The 22,182-nt window shown below is 32.3% G+C and overlaps 1 long non-coding RNA gene across 1 annotated transcript; it reads left to right on the forward strand.

The window, feature by feature from the left end:
• The first annotated feature begins 1,641 nt into the window (after positions 1–1,641).
• On the forward strand, positions 1,642–21,262 carry LOC127718614 (uncharacterized). Its single transcript, XR_007989930.1, has 6 exons — positions 1,642–1,723; positions 2,285–2,358; positions 6,618–6,792; positions 8,051–8,263; positions 16,710–16,816; positions 20,902–21,262. It is a non-coding gene; the product is annotated as an uncharacterized LOC127718614 (long non-coding RNA).
• The last annotated feature ends 920 nt before the right edge of the window (positions 21,263–22,182 follow it).

Genomic DNA, 22,182 nt, shown 5'->3' on the forward strand with positions numbered 1-22,182 from the left:
TATACTTCCCCGAATTTACTGTATGCTAAAATGTTACAGTCGGACAAATTGAGAGGCAAGCAATAGATTGTTGTAACATTCAGAGAAATATTTTTCATATAACACCACTGAAATTAATGGTTATATAATGCAGGATTTTTTCTCCGATCCTTTTATTGCATCAGTTCATATAGATAAAACAACTCATCGATTATCTGGTGGAAGATAGTCTGCATTTTTTGCTTGGAAAGTGGGGATCTTGGGATTAAATCTGTGGTCGGGTCATATCACTTCCTAACAATTTGATAGAGGTGCTTCTTGATAAGGCACGCAGCATTAAAAAGAGCAAAGATTGGTTGGCTCGTAAAAATTTGCCTGGTAGGTTACCATATCTCTTGACTTTACATTCTGGTAAGACTTCGCATGTCAGTCTAGAAGGGCATATTTAAATTTGTTCGTCCTAAATATGCAACTAATTTTCTGTTCTACATTACAGCAAACCATGATCAGCATAAACACATGGTTAAAACCTAATTTCGAGTTTAGAGGCATATCATTTGCACATTTTTGTTTTCCGTCTGATATTTTGTTGTAACACCACTGTCCCAGGTTGGAGGAAAGGTACAGCGCTGACAAATATGTTTTATCCAGCCTCATAATATATGTGGCTGTCCCAAGTCAGCTCTTAATGTAACGATTGTCTTCTGTTCCTGTCTCTCATATTTGTTTTTCGTTGGTTGAATTTTATAAATTTTGCCGTTAATTTTCTCGTTTGGATTGTTTATGTCGAGGCCTATAAAAGTTGACCTTACGGTTTGGGTGTTTCTGATTGTTGAAGGCCGAAATTGGCATCTCATTGATTTTATCTTCGTTTTATATCTCTAGCGGATAGTTGTCGCATTGACAATCAATCATACCACATTTTAATTGTATGCATGTGGAATATTTAATAAATATACGTTATTTCATTTTCCTATTTCACATACAACTACATACCTTACGCTCTACATTTTTTGTTGTATCATGTTTTATAACTTTTTTGTATCATGTTTTTGAAGCGCATCGACCATGTCATAATATAGTAGTAATGCAGACATCATGAATATACTGGTTACAGGGAGATATCATTTTTATCGGCTGAGAGCATAATTTATTTAGTTTCTAGCTGATTTAATCGGTACGTATTTTAGACATTACTTTTTATACATTTTTTTTCTGAATGCAATTTTGTTATCAATATTGTTACAAAATCTACAAAATAAAGGTCTAAAACAGGTGTTACATTATTTGACTTCATCTGAAATACAATGATTGAAACAAAACAGTATAAATCACATGGTTTAAAAGCAATAATATAACACCATCTGTTTTAAAGGTACAAAGATAAGAATATTTCATTTTTTAACAACTCATTGTATCCATGTCCTTATCGTTAAACACTTATTTATTTATTCGTTCATTATGTTAATGTAAAATAAATACACTCGTAGCGAGATTTGTTTTGTTAGTAATTCGTTTTAAAACTTTAAATATTACAAAGGATGCGGAACATCGAACCTAGTTTTAACACAAAAGAACCATATGATTAACTGAAAGGTCATTCTTTCATCAAATAAGGAACTTGATACGCAAGAATTTAGTTAAAACAATTTATATTTGCGTTTCATTATTTACCTTGCTTGTCAATGGGATTTAAGATTGGACCTATAATGTTTTTGCATTTTATTTTATAGTCAATCTAAGGGTAAGTAATAATAATCACATCACATTTTTTATAAATTAAATGATCTACCGACACACCATATTTTCCTAAAATGTACTGTACCAAATAATGGCAACAGTAGTATACCGCTGTTTAAAAGTCATAAAAATTCAAGTCAGGAATATGACAATTGCTATAAGCTAATCCGTGTCTAGGTATGTTGGAATTTCTTTTTGTTGCAGTAGAGTGTTTCTTTTGTTTCGTTGTTTTCCTCTTATAATTGATGTTTTCCTCCTCAGTTTTAGTTTGTAACCCGGGTTTGTTTTCGCTTAATCGATTGATTGAACAGCAATTTACTACTCTTGCCTTTATAAATTTGAAACAAATGCAAAAAATAAAACGATATTTAGCAAACAGAAAAGTAACCCAACACAGACTAGATAAAAAAAACCAACAACATAGATATAGAATGCCTGATGAACATGATAGATGTTTGCCTTTACCATTTAAACATGATTAATTGTTGAATATATTATCACATTTTTAATTACGGATTGTGTTTTTTTACTTCGACTCATAAATAATAAATCTTTTATATTTTAGAGGTAACATCGTGATGAAATACAGTGTTTGTGTTTTTATTGAATTGCTCATTTTCGTCTGCTTCTTCAGTAGAGGTAAGGCACATACTTGTTTTCAAATAGTATTTAAAGTATTCTAAAATGAAAGGAAACAAAAACGATCACGCAATGCTTGCATGTATTATGACAAATAATAGATACAAAAGGTAAACAGTTGAAATGGGATCATGTTTACCTTAAATACGTTTACTTTTCGTTTCAAAGGGATGAAAATTTGTTGAACACGAGGTTATATGGTAACATTCGTATCGTAACTTATAACGTGTCATTTAAGTGTTGTCAAACATGGTTGTCATTCAAAGATTTAACGAGACAACAAGTGTGGTATTTGATTTAAAAACAAAATAATTGATACAATCAGTAAACAACGCAACACTAGCTGTAGCTGATGCTTACCACAAAATCGTATTTGGACGCGAAATATTAGATTGATAGTTCGAATCAGTATTTAAAATAGCTGCTTTTCATAAATGTCTAAAAGTAGTTAGGATATGACATGACGCTGTGAATGGTTATACATATTGTTTTTTCAACCTTGTTTTAGGTTAAAAAAAACTTTTTGAAAAACAAATGATGAATGTTTACCAACTTCACTTATCAATACAATTGAGAATGGAAATGGGGAATGTGTCAAAGAGACAACAACCCGACCATGGAACAGACAACAGCAGAAGGTCACCAACAGGTCTTCAATGCAGCGAGAAATTCCCGCACCCGGAGGCGTCCTTCAGCTGGCCCCTAAACAAATATATATACTAGTTCAGTGATTATGAACGCCATACTAAACTCCAAATTGTACACAAGAAACTAAAATTAAAAATAATACAAGACTGACAAAGGCTAGAGGCTCCTGACTTGGGACAGGCGCAAAAATGCGTCGGGGTTAAACATGTTTATGAGATCTCAACCCTCCCCCTATACCTCTAGCCAATGTAGAAAAGTAAACGCACAACAATACGCTCATTAAAATTCAGTTCAAAAGAAGTCCGAGTCTGATGTCAGAAGATGTAACCAAAGAAAATAAACAAAATGACAATAATACACAAATAACAACAGACTACTAGCAGTTAACTGACATGCCAGCTCCAAACTTCAATTAAACTGATTGAAAGATCATGTCTTCTTCATATGAACATCAGGCACAATCCTTCCCGTTAGGGGTTTAGTGTCATACCATCATAACATATATGAGAAGAACATAACCCGTGTCATGCCAACAACTGGTTTTTTAATTAAATGTGTTTAGTGCCGATGCAAAGACCCTATAAGTGAATCAATATTAACGCCAAAATATGCAATCTTTAATGACCTGACAACAGTATCGTAACTATATCCCTTCTTAATAAGTCTATTTAAAGGTTTTGTTAGCTTCAGAGGTGAATACTGACATTTTTGTGCTTTATAAGAATATTTCCATAAAAAATTGGATGTAAAATACCTGAACGTATAAGAAGTCTGCATGTTGAGCTATATTTACGAATGATGTCGTTATAACGATGATAAAATTTAGTAAACGTTTTGACTAGTTTGTGATATCGAAAACCCTGGTGTAATAATTTTTCAGTAATACATAAATTTCTCTCGTTAAAATCTAAAACATTGTTACATACACGAGCGAATCGTACAAGTTGAGATATATAAACACCGTAAGATGGTGACAAGGGAACGTCACCATCTAAAAATGGATAATTAACGATAGGAAATGAAAAATCATCTCTTTTATCATATATTTTAGTATTAAGCTTTCCGTTAATGATATAGATATCAAGATCGAGAAAAGGGCAGTGATCATTGTTAGTATTAGCTTTATTTAAAGTAAGTTCAACAGGATAAATTTCTTTAGTATACATACTGAAGTCGTCATTATTGAGAGCCAAAATATCATCCAAATATCTAAAAGTATTATTAAATTTGTGTATCAGATGTTGTTTCGATGGGTCTTTGCTGATTTTTGTCATAAATTGTAACTCATAGCAATACAAAAAAAGGTCCTCAATAAGTGGTGCACAGTTAGTCCCCATTGGAATTCCGATAACCTGACGATATAAAGAATCTCCAAAGCGAACAAAAATGTTATCTAGTAAAAATTCAAGGGCATATATAGTATCAAAGCATGTCCAATTGACATAGTTTTTTTGTTTATTGCTACTAAAAAATGACCTAAAAGAGTTTGAACATATATATTCACATTTTGACTTTTTAAATGCCCATTTAATTAGGTGTGTGATTTTTTTCTTAATGAGAATGTGAGGCAATGTGGTATATAGGGTAGAAAAATCAAAACTTTGAACAGATTCAAAATCACCAATATATGCATGCAATTTATCAAGTACTTCCAACGAGTTCTTGACACTCCAAAAGTAATTAATTCCACTATTTTCGAATGCCTTATTTGAACAATTTATTATCAGGTTTTTGATTGTACCAAGTGTACTGGTAAGAAGAATAGACAATTTAGTAGTGGAACAATGGCTTGAAGACGAAATGAATCTATATTTGTAAGGTGTTTTGTGTAGCTTCGGAAGCCAATACATAGTTGGGACTTTCATTGTATTTGGTTCTGCTTGTAAAGCGGTAGCTAAAAGTTTATGTTTGTTACATATGTCGTTTTCTGAAAATGGAGTCAGTTGAAATGTTGGTGAATTGGTGATTTCTTTTTTCAGAACCTCAATGTAAAATTTACGTCAAACAATAATAATATTATTAGCAGCTTTATCGGCCGGGACAAAAACAAATTCCTTGGCTAGTTCTTTTAGTTTATGTTTGATACGAGAAATAGGTTTATTGTGGTTATTGTTAAGAGTAAAATGTTCTTTAAAATGTTGAATACGTATATCAACTATGTTCATTACTGATTTAAAAAAAGAGTCCAAAGATTTTTTGTCAGTTTTTTCCCGTTTTATCCATTTCAAACAGTAAGTATGGAGTGAGTCGTGGATGATATTACGACACTCATTCCAATTAATAATTGACGGGGGACGATATTTAGGTCCTTTACTGAGGAATGATTTTAACTCTCGGTCTTGAACGATGTTAAGATCTCCTGTTATAACATGGGAAATGGGTCCATAAATGTATTCGGAATTACTGCAATTACATGAAGTAGGTGTATTTTCACTGATATTAACATCTTTACACAATTGGCTATAATTAAACACAAATTTCCGGGTATATTTCTTGTAAATATAACAAATAAGAGGGAGCTCAGTATTATCAAAATATCCCGGAATTTGTTCTTTAACAGAATGGTCGTTAAAAATGCATTTTATTCGTTTATTTTATAAAGGAGTAGTATCATTAAATCAGCCATACATGTGAATTACGTAAACAAATGTTTTAAAGCCTTGATTAAGTTCCAACTATTAATCTGTAAATATGGCTTCATTGAAAATGCTGTTAAAGTAAACGTGTAATCTAGTTCGTGACGGTCAGCAGTTTTAATGTTACGTATATATAGTCGTATATGCTGTATAGTAAATACATGAGAATTGTATCCCTATGTGTTAGGATGCAATTTGTCATGTGATATAATTTGTTTCTTTCTGGCGAAACGTGTCGTGGTTAGTTTATGTGGTTTTTTGCTCTAATCAAATATAAATTCAGCGGCATTGGGAAATATTTGTTCCCGATGCACGTAATAATATAATAAGATGGAAAAAAGAAAATTAATAACCCTAAGAAAAGTGAGACAAAGTGTGATTTTCAGTAGTGTTTTACCATTTTAACTCAATAACCGTATGAGGTACGTAAAATCCAAAGACATTACCGAAAGGGATCAAAATTTGGATTTCGCGGGAAGTACGTCGACTGAGCATGCGCGAAAGCGTATAAGACAAGAATCAATAACGGTCATCGAGTTAGGATATTTTTTTCAAATATCGGCGTTTTCTGTAGAAACAGACAAATTTAGGAAGTACAAAACACCACATTTATACGTCTATCACAAATATTTCTGACTTTGTATGGTTTCAGAAGAGTTGCGGCTCAATGAAATCAGTTCCTTCCTTTAGTAGTATAGATAATAAGATATAAAGCCATAAAGATTGCAACAGGGAACATAATTTCCCGAAAAATAATTTATAGCTTTACACGAAGCATCTGGAACGATAATTTTTATTGATTTAATGTGTTGTCTAAAACTTAGGTAGACATAAAGCTATTTTTCGTAATTAAAACGAATAATATACAGCCACAACAGCCAAAACTTTCTGGTGCCGGGTTTAGGGTAAAAAAGATGTAAAAAAGAAAACGTAGAGTATAATTATAATGAAATGTTGTTTTTCATTTAATTTCAGGGCTTCAAAACAAGATAATCTTTTCAATTCATGGTTCAATTAAAGAAATAAACTTGCTTAATGGCGTAGTATCTAATTTATTATCCAATCTGCAAAGTAATATATACTCCTTAGACTATGATTATGAAACTGGATATGTGTTTTTCCCAAGGCATAATAAAGACGACATTTTGAGGTAATCAATAAAAGTATTTTCTTATAATCTTTAAATTGATATGTACATGTGTATGTTGTATTAGGCTAATTCTCCTATTGACATTCGAAAAAGTTGACGCGATTGTAGGTATGACATTAGGTTTTGTGATCTGCTCCGTTCTTATTAGTAAAATCCTTTTCAACTGATTTAAACATTGGTTCTTTACTTGTCCTGGCACAATATTGTTCCAGCTTAGAGAGACTGTTACACACAATCAATCTTGTGTAACCCATTTGCATTCATTGTGTATAGATATAAAAATATGTGGTATGAGTGCCAATGAGACAACTCTCCATCCAAGTTACAATTTGTAAAAGTAAACCCAAATTGTGTGCCTGTTTTAAGTCGGAATCTTTTAATGGAGTTCTGAGTTTTGTTTTCTAATTATTGTTTTCTTGTTTAGATTAATTTCGATTTCGCTATATTGATGCATTTACCTACTTAACGGTTATGATTGCCATTATTTTTGAAGTCCATACAAAGACCTAATAAACCTTTAGATACTCATACACATATCCACGTCATTCTGTCTTTGATTATTGGCTGTCTCATTGTCAATCGCTACAATATATCATATTACCCCAAATATATTTATTTTCTATAACGATGTTATATACAATATAATATCTTGTAGTGATTGTCAATGAATAAAATCAATGGTCTTATATTAAAAAAAGAATGTAACGGTCAAATCATAAAATATATTGGAGGAATCATACTGATAGGATGAACGCCAACAACTTTCAAATATAAGTACATACGGTGTTATATGGGAATTTCAAATATGAAATATTTGTTTTGAGAGAGAAAAAAAAAAAACAACAATCAAAAAGAGAAGTTAAAATATTAGTGAAAGATTGTTTTGTAGGTCGAAGCCTCAAAATACAGAGAGTGTAGACAAAACAATTGTCACATTCATATTGTTTTATTTAGTTTATAATTAGTTCTGTTATTTGCATTATCCATGTTATCTATTCTCATATTTATTGTTTACATGGGAGCAACATATCTTGGTTTCATTTTTCATGCTAACCACAATGTCTTGGTCAATTGATTATGGTTTTGTTCAATATTCTCACCTCCGACAAATATTTTGTATGTATGTATTTTTTTTTTTGCAATAACTTGCGGAATTTCAAGAAGGAAAATCCTGAAAATCGGTTCAAACGCACAGAATGAATTTACTTCATTTTCGAAAGTGTGAAATTTATACAAAAGTATTATTTACATTTCACAGATTTCGTTATCCATCAGATACAGCTTATAGCACAGAGTTGGTAACAAGTGCAAGGGAACCAATAGCTCTGGTTATCGACCCGTTATTGAATCATGTGTATTAGACAGAAATATACCAACAAAGCATATATAGATGTAATTTTGATGGGACAAATAAGACATTTATTCTGAGAGATGATCAACTATATGCTATTACATTAGATTATGTAAACAGGTTTGTATTGAATGAATATATAGTTGAGGAATCTGGTTATACATACAAGTTATAGCAAAAGTACAAACCGGCTTCTTTCAAACTTAGTTTTACTGTGCGTATTGCTGTCTGTTTGTTTATTCTACATTATCAAGAGGTATAGGGGAGGGTTTAGATCTCACAAAACATGTTTAATCCCGCCGAATGTTTTAGCTTGTCCCAAGTCAGGAGCCTCTATCTTTTGTTAGTCTTGTATGTTTTTTTTTTTATTTTAGAGCATTTATATAGTATATGTTTCGGGATTCAGTGTGACGTTAATTTTCTCTGAACTTGTACACAATTTTGTTTGTGGCCAGCTGAAGCCCGCTTCCATGTGCGGAATTATCTCGCTGTGTTGAAGACCCATTGGGTGCCTTGGGTTATTTTCTATTCTTTGGTCAGAATGTTTCTTTTTAACACAATCCCAATTTCCATGCTCAATGTTATTATCCATCTTAGTTCGATTTGTTACATTCAACAACGCTTTCAGTTTCACACGAAAAACTCTACACAACAATTTACGACAAAAAAGACGATTTTTCATTACGTATTGTTTATTTATGTTATGTTCCTTTGGTACCGTCTAACGGCCTTTATGTATCACAACTTGTTCGTTATGCTCGTGTCTGTAGTGACGCTTTGAATTTCAATGAGCTTACACTATGTATTACTGGCAATGTTTTAAGTGACAGATTCGATACCACAAATGTTTTTAAATAGATATAAGAAGATGTGGTGTGCGTGCCAATGAGACAACTCTCCTTCCAAGTCACATTTTTTAAAAGTAAACCATTATAGGTCAAAGTACGGCCTTCAAGACCAGCCTTGGCTCACCCCGAACAGCAAGCTATAAAGGGCCCGAAAATGACTAGTGCAAAACCATTCAAACAGGAAACCAACGGTCTAATCTATATAAAAAAAACGAGAAACGAGAGAAACTTATGAACCGAAACAACAAACGACTACCACTGATTATCAGGCTCTTGACTTAGGATAGGTGCAAACAAATGCAGCATGTTTAAACGTTTGAATAAGCACTTCCATTCACCCTAACCTGAAACAACAATGTACAAGTTACATCACAACATAGAAAGACACACTATAAAATATCAACTGAAATGGCTTAACTCAAGACATATACACAAAAACAAGTGAATATACACTGAACGAATAAATTTGATATATGACACAATGTAAATACAAAATTAATAAAACAAGGGAGTTAGATGTAAAACAATATCAGAAAGACAACCATAAACTTAGACAAAATGCCGCCAAATAAAATAACGTACACAGGTAAATACAAATTATTTTGTTGTAAGGTATACATGGTGTACGGACATATTTTTTATAAGATAGATAATTTTGTTGTTCTTAGTACGAGAACAGATTGAAGTGAAAATTTATCGTCATACCAAACACTTATCAAAGGTGGTATATATATCCAAAACAGTTAGACGACATATAACACTATTAAGTAAACATCAAATTGAAAAAAATGCATTCCAAATGGTATCAAAAGGTCAAATTAACACGAAAGTACTATTTGAGAGTACTCGCAGTTACTGAAAGCTAGTTAAAAGCCAAAAACAATTAATAATAAAAAATCATGCATCAGAGACTAAAATCAACTAAAACAGGGATTTATTGTTTTCATGGACAGTCAAAGAAGACATGATTTGTGCAATGCCAAAATAAAAGTATCGCCAAGCAGTAGGATAGTTAGGAGTTAACCTTTTGATAAATATGTATAATGTTATATATAGATAGAGTTATCTCTATATAGAAAATGAACGTGGATGTGTATTTATACATATAAAAAAAACGTTTGAAAAGAATACAAATTTAGTTATGTCTTCATTTGCTGTTGACAAAATCGATATTTGTGACACTGTTCACTATATTCAAAGATCTAATTATAACATTGGTAAGATAACCTTTAATTATAAGTTTGTTTAAAGGTTCGATAATTTAACAAGGATCACAAAGTGATTTTCGCGCTTTTAGTACAATAATACCGTAAAATTCAAAAAAATGTGAAATACCGTTTTTTTAAAAGTTATCTACAGGTACAGCTAAATTTAATAATCAAATCTATGTATCTATGACAGGGGTTAGTAAAAGTTTTAAATTTGTAATTTATGGTAACGAAATCCCTGACTTAATAAGTAAACAGTGATGCATTGATTACGTTCGTTAAAATCTATCACTACAGACACGGGCATAACGCACGAATTGGGATATATAAACACCGTATGATGGAGCCAAAGGAACATCGATGTTTTAAAAAAGGTAAATTGACAATAGGGAATGACAAATCGTCTCTTTTGTCGTATACCTTTTTTATATTCTTCCATAGGTAGAAGGTTTCGGTTTGCAAGTTTAATTGATTTTGTTATCAGTGAATTATAACAATCTAAATATTATTGTTATACATATTTGCATATTCACGGTACTACAATCTATCGATACTTATGTTTTGGCATTGCACGAGGTCATGTTTTTCTCTAACTATCAACGACGTTTTTAAGATTAATCCATGAAGTGTTGGATGTGTTTTGATTGATATTTAATTTTATTAACATGATTTATTATTAGTTGTTATTGCTTTAAACTAGCTGTAAGTAAATGCGAGTACCCTCAGGTCTTTACTTATTATGGATGTATAAATACGCTGCAATGTCCGGTCTGTGTTTTCGTGTTTTGCATTGTATCTGATCTGATGAGTTCAGCCCTTTTCAACTGATTTTTTATAGTTTGTTCTTATGTTGCACTGTTTGTCCAAGATTAAGGGGAGGGTTTTGTGCCAGTAAACTATTTCAAACCTGCAACATTCTTAATGTGCCCGTCCGAAGTCAGAAGCTTGTCTTTTAGTCGTTGTATTTGGTTCATGTCTGTCATAATTGATTTTTGGAAATTGTTGTGTTATACATTAGGCCGTTATATTTCTCAATTTGATTGTGTCATATAGTTTTCATGTCAGGGCATTTTACACAGTAAGAGGTATGTTTTCATTATTGAAGGCCGTACGGTTGCCTACAATTGCTAACATCCACTTCATTTGAACTTTGGTGGATATTTGTCTCATTGGCAATCATACATCATTTTCTAATCTTTATTTTCTAGGTTTTTGATGCCAGTTTGATGTACGTGCGAAATTTCGGACGGGTTTACGTGGGTTCCCTTTTTATTTTATTTCATCTCATTACAGTGTTCAAACAAGATCCCTGAAACTTCATCAAAAATGTGTAATATGTCGAAGAAGTCCATATGTTGCAACTTACAAGTTTGCGAATTTTGCAAAGACTGATTACTATAGTGAACCTATCATAGAAATTATTGTCAGTGTGTTTAGCTCTCGTCTCTCTATTTTGGCAATTTCTTGGGAACAATATTCAAAAGATAAGTAATATTATATACCTATATGGAAATATTGTCTTACAGAACGTCAGGTCTCTCTTTTGAAGAACAACCCGGACGATACCATCTACTTATCTACTTTCTCATTTTACTTTATCAAATGGTCAAATGACCAAATATACTTATTTAAACAGAATAACAGCCATGAACTTTGTGGAAAGGGGGGGGGTGTATAATATTAAATCCAGATTCTCAGTTTAAAAAGTATTGCTAGGCAACAGAGTGGTTAAATGTGTTCTGAATAGTTTATTAAATGTTGTTTAAAGAATTTTCTGCTTTTCCTCCATAAAATTCAACTGACAAAGTGACTTGTATTTTTCATACACCGTAACAATTTAATCGTGTCTTGCTTCATGCGGTAACAGTTATATTTTCATTGTAACTGGATAATGATTTCTAAAGTTTATATCTAAATCAATTGATGAGTTTTATTTCACATTGTAAATGAGCCGTAGGGCGTATATAAACCTGAACGTATCAGAAAAGAAAATACCACTTTAGTTTTGTCGGTAAAATAGGATTCAAATCCAGCAAATCATTGCAGAAAATAATATTTCTTGACGATATATAAGTCATATAATGCAGATTTTAAGTTTTTTGTCGTATAACACACCTCTGGTTGTCAGGATTGCCCTATCATTTGACCAATCCTGACACCCCTCAGTGTGCTATACGACAAGAAAAACCGTAAAATATGCATTATATATAACATATCTAACCAAATCTTTGGGACTTCACAGGAAATAGTCAACAATATTGAAGTTGTCATCCTTGCATTCTGAGAATGCTAAAACAACATTTTTCATTTTCCTATTTTATTTTTAAAATGTTTGTGAAAAATATTATTTATTTATCATAAAAAATCATTTTACCTAACTGTCGTCAATTTGTGTTTGTATTTTTTTTTTTTTTTGCATATCATAGTATGATAAGTCGTTTGGTGTTGTTTCTTCTGTGAATATTATATTCTGAAATTTGAGGTAGGGCCGATGATAAATCTGGTAATGTCTGACGATACAGCAACAGTAACAACCATTATTAGCATTTACTTAATTTTTATATTGTTTGTTTTTACCACCATTTTTACCCAAGGTCATAAACATTGAAATGAAACATTTGATAACGTATAAGAAGACATCGTTTGGAAGCAGATTGCTGAAATCAACTGATAGTAAAGGGGTTTTAAATTGGTTATTATTGTTTGAAAAGTAATAATGTCATGAAAATGTGATCAATTAGGTTCAGATATTGTATTCGTTTTAACGCCTCGGTGGTCTCGTAGTAGCGTGTTCGCCTCGAGTGCGGGAGGTCGTGGGTTCGAACCCTGGCCGGGTCACACCAAAGACTTTAACACTGCTGCTTCTCCGCTAAGCACGCGACATTAAGGAGTAAGAGCAAAGACTGGTCGGCTCGGGGTCAGAATAATGTGTCCGGGTAAGGTAACTTATCTTTCTGCGGACTGTTACCTTGTGAACTAGCACGTTAAAATCCGGCTCAGCGTGTCGGTCTAGTACAAAGCAGGGCTAATATTCTTATTACACTAACATGTTCTCGTTCTGAATATGCATATTAATTTGCCGCTGGACGTTAAGGTTGCAACTCCGTAAATATAGACAATGCAATTTCCCTTTGGAACTCCCTTTATGGCTAAAACTGCGCCACTTTTACTATGAAGTTTCGTGAGAAATTATATCCTAGAATGGAAAGTTGATATGCATTACTATTTTATTCAAAGGTCAAAACATAGGGCTGTGCGGCATGTTTTCAACATTTATATGCCCCGAACTTCTAAGAGTTTAAACTTCTACTAAAATTCTGTACCACCCGTACCTTCACTCTCGGTATTCCTCAGAATTCAATTTCGCCGCCATCCATGTGTTTTTATACTGGTAACATTCCCAAATTATGTCTCTATGAGATGAAACATAGAGATCATATCTGGGAACCAGTACGTAAACAAAACAAAATATCTATGAATATAATATATCTCCCCAAAAGAGGCGTGGTTTGTAAAACAGCTGTATTTACAAAGTGCAACCTATACTAACATTTATTCAAATAGAAAAATCTTGAAAAAAACTTTTTCTCGCAACAATGCTTATTTATCAAAATCATAGCCTTAAAAAAATCACTGCATATACTTTTCTTTTACAGTACATTGTATACCCCCACCCCTGTTTCAATGTTTAAAGAATTTGAAAACAAGACTTTAATTATTGTCAGCTTACCCTATGTGCATGTTTTCTGACATGAAATGTCTAGACCCTGTTTGAAGCTATTCTGATAACAAATTGAAAGCACTTTAGAATACTTTAAATGTAAAGTTTTGTAGTTAATCATTCTAACATTCAAGATTATATACAGTATCCCATTCTCCCTAAGTCTCCAGTCCACATCTTACTGTATGCCTATTTGTCAATAAAAGTTCACAATTTCTGCCTCAAATGGTCAGTTTAGAAATATTGTCACAAGAATATCACCTCTAACCATATATCTAACATGATTTAGCTAATATATGAAATAGAACTGTTTAAACAAAGCCATATTTGCAAAAGTTGTATGTATGAAGTTACCAGTCTGATGTATGAATTCACTAAACGTTTTATAGAACTGACTAATAACATCTGTTTGTGCATAACCTCCAAGCACAGTTATTGTTTTCTATACAAAAGACCTTTATAATAATAAAATCATAGCATTTACAAGTTAATTTATCTGTTTTACGACCCAGAGGATAGGCATTTGTCTCTGTTATTTGCCAATGGGGTTTCAAATTTGCTAAATGATTATGCTGATTATGTGAATATGGAATATATAGTACATATTTAGGATAGAACACACTATTGTCAGTTTTATTTTTATAGGTATTTTTGTATCTGTAGCTTGCATTTTCTATTCCGCGGTCACAAAAAAGCACATTCAGGTGTAATGGCTTACTTTTGGGTTATCGACAGGACAAAATCACTCCAACTGCAAAGAGTAAATATAACCACTTTTAAACAATTTAAGTTACAAATATGCATATATTTGTAACTTAAATTGTTTAAGTTACAAATATGCATATATTATGAAATTACTTAGCATACAGGGCATTAACTAAACTCTGCATATTATTAACTTTGAATTTATGCTGAGTCATCATAGTAAAGGCCCAGGATTTTCTCAATCTTTCTGAAATATTTATAAAACTTTATAATTGATCATCATCATCATCATCATCATCATCATCATCATCATCATCATCATCATCATCATCATCATCATCATCATCGTCGTCGTCGTCGTCGTCGTCGTCGTCGTCGTCGTCGTCGTCGTCGTCGTCATCATCATCATCTTCATCATCATCATAGAGATTCCGTATATCGTCAAGTTATCGGAATTCCAAGGGGGACTTACTGTGAACTACTTATTGTGGACCTGTTTCTGTATTGTTATGAGTTACAATTTATGACTAAAATCAGCAAACACCCATCGAAGCAACATCTGATACAAAAATTTAATAACACTTTTAGATATTTGGATGATATAATGGCTCTTGATAATGACGACTTCAGTATGTACACTAAAGAAATTTATCCCGCTGAACTGACTTTAAATAAAGCTAATACTAAAACAATGAACACTGCCCTTTCCTGGATTTTGATATCTATATCTTTAACTGGAAGCTTAATACCACAATTTATGATAAAAGAGATGATTTTTCATTTCCTATTGTTAATTACCCATTTTTAGATGGCGACGTTCCCTTGTCACCATCTTATGGTGTTTATATATCTCATCTTGTTCGATTCGCTCGTGTATGTAACCACGCATTTATGTTTAACAAAAGAAATCTCTGTATTACTGAAAAATTATTACACCAGGGTTTTCGATATCACAAACTAGTCAAAACATTTACTAAATATTATCATCGGTACATATACAGGGACATCATTCCTGAAAATAAATCGATATGCAGACATCTTATACGTTCAGGTATTTCACATCCAATCTTTTTATGATAATATTCTTTACAAAGCACAAAAATGTCGGCATTCACCTCAAAAGCTAACCAAACCTTATTCAGAAGGGATATAGTTACGATACTGTTATCAGGCCATTGAAGATGGCATATTTTGGTATTAATATTGATTTACTCAAGGGTCTTTGCATCGGAAATAATCACATTTGTTCTAAAACCAGTTCCCATATATCTTATGATGGCATTATACTACATGTAAACCCCTTACTGGAGGGATTGTGCTTGATTTTCATATGATGAAGACACAATCTTTCAATTAATTTAATTGAAGTCTAAAGCTGGCAGTCAGTAACTGCTAGTAGTTCTTTGTTAATTTATGTATCATTGTCATTTTGCTTAGTTTCTTTTGTTACATATTCTGACATCGGACTCGGACTTCTTTTAAACTGAGCTTTACTGTGCGTATTGCTGTGTGCTTGTTTATTCCTCATTGGCTAGAGGTATAGGGGGAAGGTTGAGATCTCACAAAACATGTTTAAACCCGCCGCATTTTTGCGCCTGTCCCAAGTCAGGAGCCTCTGGCCTTTGTTAGTCTTGTATGTTTTTTTTTTTTTATTTTATGTCATTTATATGTTTTTGGAGTTTAGTTTGACGTCTATTTTCACTGAACTTCTACACATTTTTATTAAGGGACCAGCTGAGGCCCTTTCCGCGTGCGTGTGTTGAAGACCCATTGATGCCTTCGGCTGTTTTCTGCACTTTGGTCGGGTTGTTATCTCTTTGACATATTCCCCATTTCCATTCTCAATTTTATAATATCATCGTAGGGTATTTACGTGATATAAACTAAATAATAACGAATAAGAAAGAAAAAACATCGACGTAAAAAACATTCTTTGGAAAATATTAAATGGGTTCAGGTGATAGAGGCCAAACGACAACATTTTCCCTTTAAGGAACATGTTTAGACATAATCTGAAGTCGACTACCACCACTTATTCACAACTTTCTCACGTTTTTCAATTATTTTCTATTATGTGGTTACAGTTGGCTGTATTATAGTACAAAGACAAACAAAATAAGAAGATCAAGATTAAATGGTGCTAACAAACAGACCCTCAAAGAATTGGTAGATGTAACTGGTTTGGGTATAGGTGTGTACACTCAATAGTTTATGTTAAAAGAAAACCCCGACACTATGGATATACAGTATGTGGTACCGATGACCGATAGCCTCCATGCTGATAGAAGACTCTTGGAATTAGATTAAAGTGGTGACGATTGCATTTAATGTTTTCCTTGCATCCTTTTTAGAGGTTGCAGCCGGACTTTTTTCAATCTAATTGGCTAAAATGCAATGACAAAAATATGTTTTATCCATAAATCTGAAGCCTTCAAAAAGTAGATAGTTCTTATAATATGATGAAGAAGTAGTGTGTTTGTTCTAAGTGGAAAGCTTATTAGAATCATGTTTGGAAATTAAGTAATATATAAAGGAAAAGCATGAACAGAACATACAACTATGTATTCTGAAAATGTAATGAAAGAAAAAAGTAACTGAGTACATTAACTTGTTGAAATGTCCGTTCATACTTAAAAGAAACTCATCATAGATACGCTCAAATAAAAATAAAAATCTAAAAAGACCAGGTAAAGTACGGAGTTAAAGGGCATTTGAGACCCAAAGTTCCGAAATGTTTTGCAAAATACAGCTAAAGTAGTCTATTCAAGGGGTTTTAACATAAAATCTATAAACATGTCTTTTCATGTTATTTCATTTCTTTTTAGACCGTGACATACACAGAAAAAGTCTTTTTTTTTATTTTTGACATGCCCAAATGAAGACTGTAAAATCTTGCTATCTGTATGTTACAAAACGTTAAGAAAAAACATTTGCCGTACGGTGACCCATAGTTGTTAACTTCTTATGTTTAAAATTATATACATAAGAAAAGACATAATAGTATGTCAATAAGTCGAAAATGGTGTCATTTTTTTGTAAAATACCCCATAACAATTTCTGTTTCCATGACACGTTCAAAAATTAGAAATTTAGAGATGTGACATTTTATCTAGTTTAACTTTAAGCATGAACTTGACAAAGGTTTTTAACAGTAGCTTTTAACACCAATACTCAAACAAAGTTGGTTGAACAAAAAGGTAAAACATGCTACACAGAGCAACACGTGATCAGTATGCTGGAATTTCTCATTGACATCATATTTGTTGAATTTGGATGTATACTTATTCAACAATTTATCGGCATTCCTATGGGAACGAACTGTGCGCCTCTCCTTGTCGAGCTGTTCTCATTTTCGTCTGAGTTGGAGTTGTTTCAGACACTTGTCAAAAACATGAAAATGAAATATGCCCAATCATTTAATTTCACATTTAGATATATTGATGATGTTTTTTCCATTAACAATCCCAACTTTTTTGATTGGGTTCTATTAATATATCCTCCAAAACTTGAAATTAAAGACACAACAGACACGGCTTCCTCTACCTCAATTTTTAGACTTATACCTCAAATTTGACATAAGCGGGCATCTCAATACCAGAATCTATGACAAGCGAGACGATTTTAGTTTTGAAATTATAAACTTTCCCCAATTTAGCAGCAACATACCAACTTCACCTGCATATGGGATATACCTTTTTCAACTAATTCGGTATTCAAGAGCTTACCGCTGCTAATCAGACTTTATAAAACGTCACCAACGTCTGAGCAGAAAGTCGATGAGGCAAGGTCATGTCAAAGAACGCCTCGTCCTTTTTCTAAAAAAAAAAAAAACATTGGAAGATACCAAGACCTTGTTGATAAATATTCTGTATTAACTTCAAAAATAATATATGATAATCTTGAAGTATAGAATCTAGGTATTGTCGTTGTTTATCATTTTAATTACGTCATTGTACGTGTAAAATTTCCTATGTCTGTCCTTGTAAATTTTTAACCTTTCCTGTTTAGTTCATTTTTGATTATACACATATGACGTGGATCGGTACTCATACATCCCGTCATTATGTTATTGTGCTTTGGTAATTTTTTGATTAATAATTTATTTCATTTTTGCTTCTGTTCTTTGTCTATATGCCATTTTGTGATTCTTTGTTGAAACTGTTATTTGTTTCATTAGTTATTAAGATTGTATTACATTGTTGACTGCTGTACCCCAATTCTTGACGTTTTTACCTATCATGTCTGTTTGTTTTGCTCACATATCGTTTTCAATATATTGGAATTTAATGCGACTGTCATATAAGTGAGAGGTTTTGCTAGCTATAAAACCAGTTTTAATCCCTCATTTTCTATATAAGGAAATGCCTGTACCAAGTCAGAAATATGACAATTGTTTTCCAGTCGTAAGTTGTGTTTGAGCTTTTGAGCTTTTGATTTTGCAATTTTAAAAAGGACTTTCTGTTTTGAAATTCCCTTGCAGTTCGGTATTTCTGTTATTTTACTTTTTAGTAAGAGCTGGTTTTATCCTAAAGAGTGTTTTAATCTTTATAAAGGATTTCTATTGAATAACAATGCTATAATCATGATTATTATACATACAATGACTTCTTCAAATAATAAGAATAATACTATTAGTAATCACAAAAGTCTCATGGTTATTCCTAGAAAACGGACACTTTTCGAAGAAAATTACAATACTTTTCAACCATTGTGTGTCGCGAGGGGTCAGAAATGACAACATTTGATTTGAACAACTAGTGAAATTTATATATCTGCCACACCTAATTTTCGTTACAGGCCAGGCCTTTATACTGTAAATCAACAATTCCACTATCTATAAAAAATAAGATGTGGTATGATTGTCAATGAGATTACTCTCCACAACAGACCAAATGACAAAGAAATTAACAACAATAGGTCACCATACGGCTTTCAACAATGAGCAAAGCCCATACCGCATAGTCAGCAATAAAAGGCCCTCGGTCATAAAACTTTACTCAGTACTCGGAGTACAAAGTTTGTGCTCGAAACACAAAATACAGGTTTTTGATTAGTTGATTTCTGAGTCTGAGTACAAAAATCGTGCTCGAAATTTTTATTACCGCAAGGCCAGGCCTTTACACTGTAAATCAACAATTCCACTATCTATAAAAGATAAGATGTGGTATAATTGCCAATGAGACAACTCTCCACAACTGACCAAATGACAAAGAAATTAACAACAATAGGTCACCGTACGGCTTTCCACAATGAGCAAAGCCCATACCGCATAGTCAGCAATAAAAGGCCCCGAAATTACAAATGTAAAACAATTCAAACGAGAAAACTAAAGGCCTAATTTATGTACAAAATAATGAACGGAACACAAATATGTAACACAGCAACAAACGACAACCACTGAATTAAAGGCTCCTGACTTGGGACAGGCACATACTGTATGTGATTGGGTTAAACATGTAAGGGGCACCCAACCCTCCCCCTATCCTGTGACAGTGGTGTAACAGTATAAAATAAGAACAAACTATAAAAATCAGTTGAAAAAGGCTTAAACCATCAGATAAATACAAACAGAAATACATCTAACAAAAATACAGAGTGGACGTGGACGGTACTTGTACATCCAAACAACAAAAAAATACACTAAGTACAGATCTGAGAGTACTTACAGTTACTGACAGCTAGTTCAAAGCCAATAACAACTAATAAAAAAAATCATAAATCTAAGACTAAATCATCAATCAGCACACATCCAACATCCCGTGGATTTAGTGTAAAGACGTCATAAACAGTCAGAGAAAAACACGACCTTGTGCAATACCAAGATGCAGGTATCGACAGATTGTAGAGCCATGAATGTGCATAAATTATGTATTTTTTTGTTAAAACAATAGTATTAAGTTTGCTTTTAATTTACTGATAACAAAATCAATATTTATACCAATAAAAACAATATTCAAAGATCTAATTACAGTGGTGAATTAGTAACCTTTTAGAAACAGTTTATTTAAAGGATCGATAAGTTTACCCGGATCATTTCTAAATTTCCATCAAAATTTCCATGTATATTTATTACTAGTATCTATTTTATGCTTGTTTTTTGTGCTAAGTATTAATTATCATTGATCAGTGTAATGAATCGTGTGTCAAATGTAGGGCGATAATTGTGTTTTTTTTATTTCAATAAAGTCACGACATGATTGCCTTGTAACACCATATTGAAATATTCAACTACCAAAACTGATGTTAGTGAATCTAAGAACACCATTGCTATTTCAGATGCTAACAAAAAACGACTGTATTGGATGGAATATCAAAAAGGGGATTTGGAATCTTCTGATCTCAATGGAACAAATGCTATCAAAGTTGTCAGCACGAATAACAACAGAAAAAACCTAGGCATTTATGTATATGGTAGCAAAATATATTGCTCAAATGGTAATCAAACATTAAAGGTCACAGTATTACCAGTAACAATGGCAGAGGTCGTACACACAGATACAGAGACAATTCATGATGTACTTTTTTATGATGGTAAGAATATACTTATTGGAAGAAAAGGGTAAAGATAAATTTTCTTACATATTCGTATACTGTTTATATTTGTCAATCAAGATACAATCAGATAAACGGTACCAATTTTTCTGCACAAGATGCACATTTTTACAATACATGAGCTGCATCCGATAGAAATTGACCTTATGCAAATGATAATCAAAACATCTATTAACATATTTCGGGTTTGAAAAATCTCTATGCAAAATCTGTAACTGTTTGAAAATTTAGTCGATATAAGAAACCTACAAAATAGATCAAATTCATCTTTTATTTCGTATTTGAATGTTCCAACATCAATAAAAGTATGATACATGTACATGTATACGTGCATTTTTGGATTTCTATCCGATGCAGCTCACATGTCTCTTCAGTGATGGTACGGCCGAAATATTTAAAAAAATGAAAACCTAATGAAAAAAAAAATAAAGAGCTTATACATTACAAACCAAAAAGAACATAAGGCAAAGGCACAGCCGGGCAAGGAATCAGAGCTTTGAATGAGAGGATTATCAGTCCCATAAACATGTGGATATTTCTTAACGAATCAATTCATAATTGATTTGCAATGTTTTTTAATTGGATTATTTAAAATTCAATATGTGTAAAAAATGAAAAATGAATAAGTATGTACAAATGTATGTTAGTCTGTAAATAAGAAAATTGCATGCATACACACACTGTATATTGCACAATATGGATGAATTGTAGTCGTAACTTGATAAATAAAATGTTTGCAAAAATGTTTAAGTTATTGACCTAAATATATTATGCATAATTTTATCATATATGTAATCTGTATAATTTAATCTGCAACTTTTATGTGTCATTAGTTAACGATGTTTATCCTTTTTGTAAGTGTCTTTGTCTAAAGATTGTGAAATAGTTATGTACTGCTTGTACGTGTATGCAGCCATATAATCAATGTTATCTCGTAGCTGTTAATTCGCATTAAATTAACGAAACGTAAAGGTTAACTAACTCTAGCTTAATAAATGCAATACT

Source organism: Mytilus californianus, unplaced genomic scaffold, assembly GCF_021869535.1.
Source record: "Mytilus californianus isolate M0D057914Y unplaced genomic scaffold, xbMytCali1.0.p SCAF_10, whole genome shotgun sequence".
NCBI lineage: Eukaryota > Metazoa > Mollusca > Bivalvia > Mytilida > Mytilidae > Mytilus > Mytilus californianus.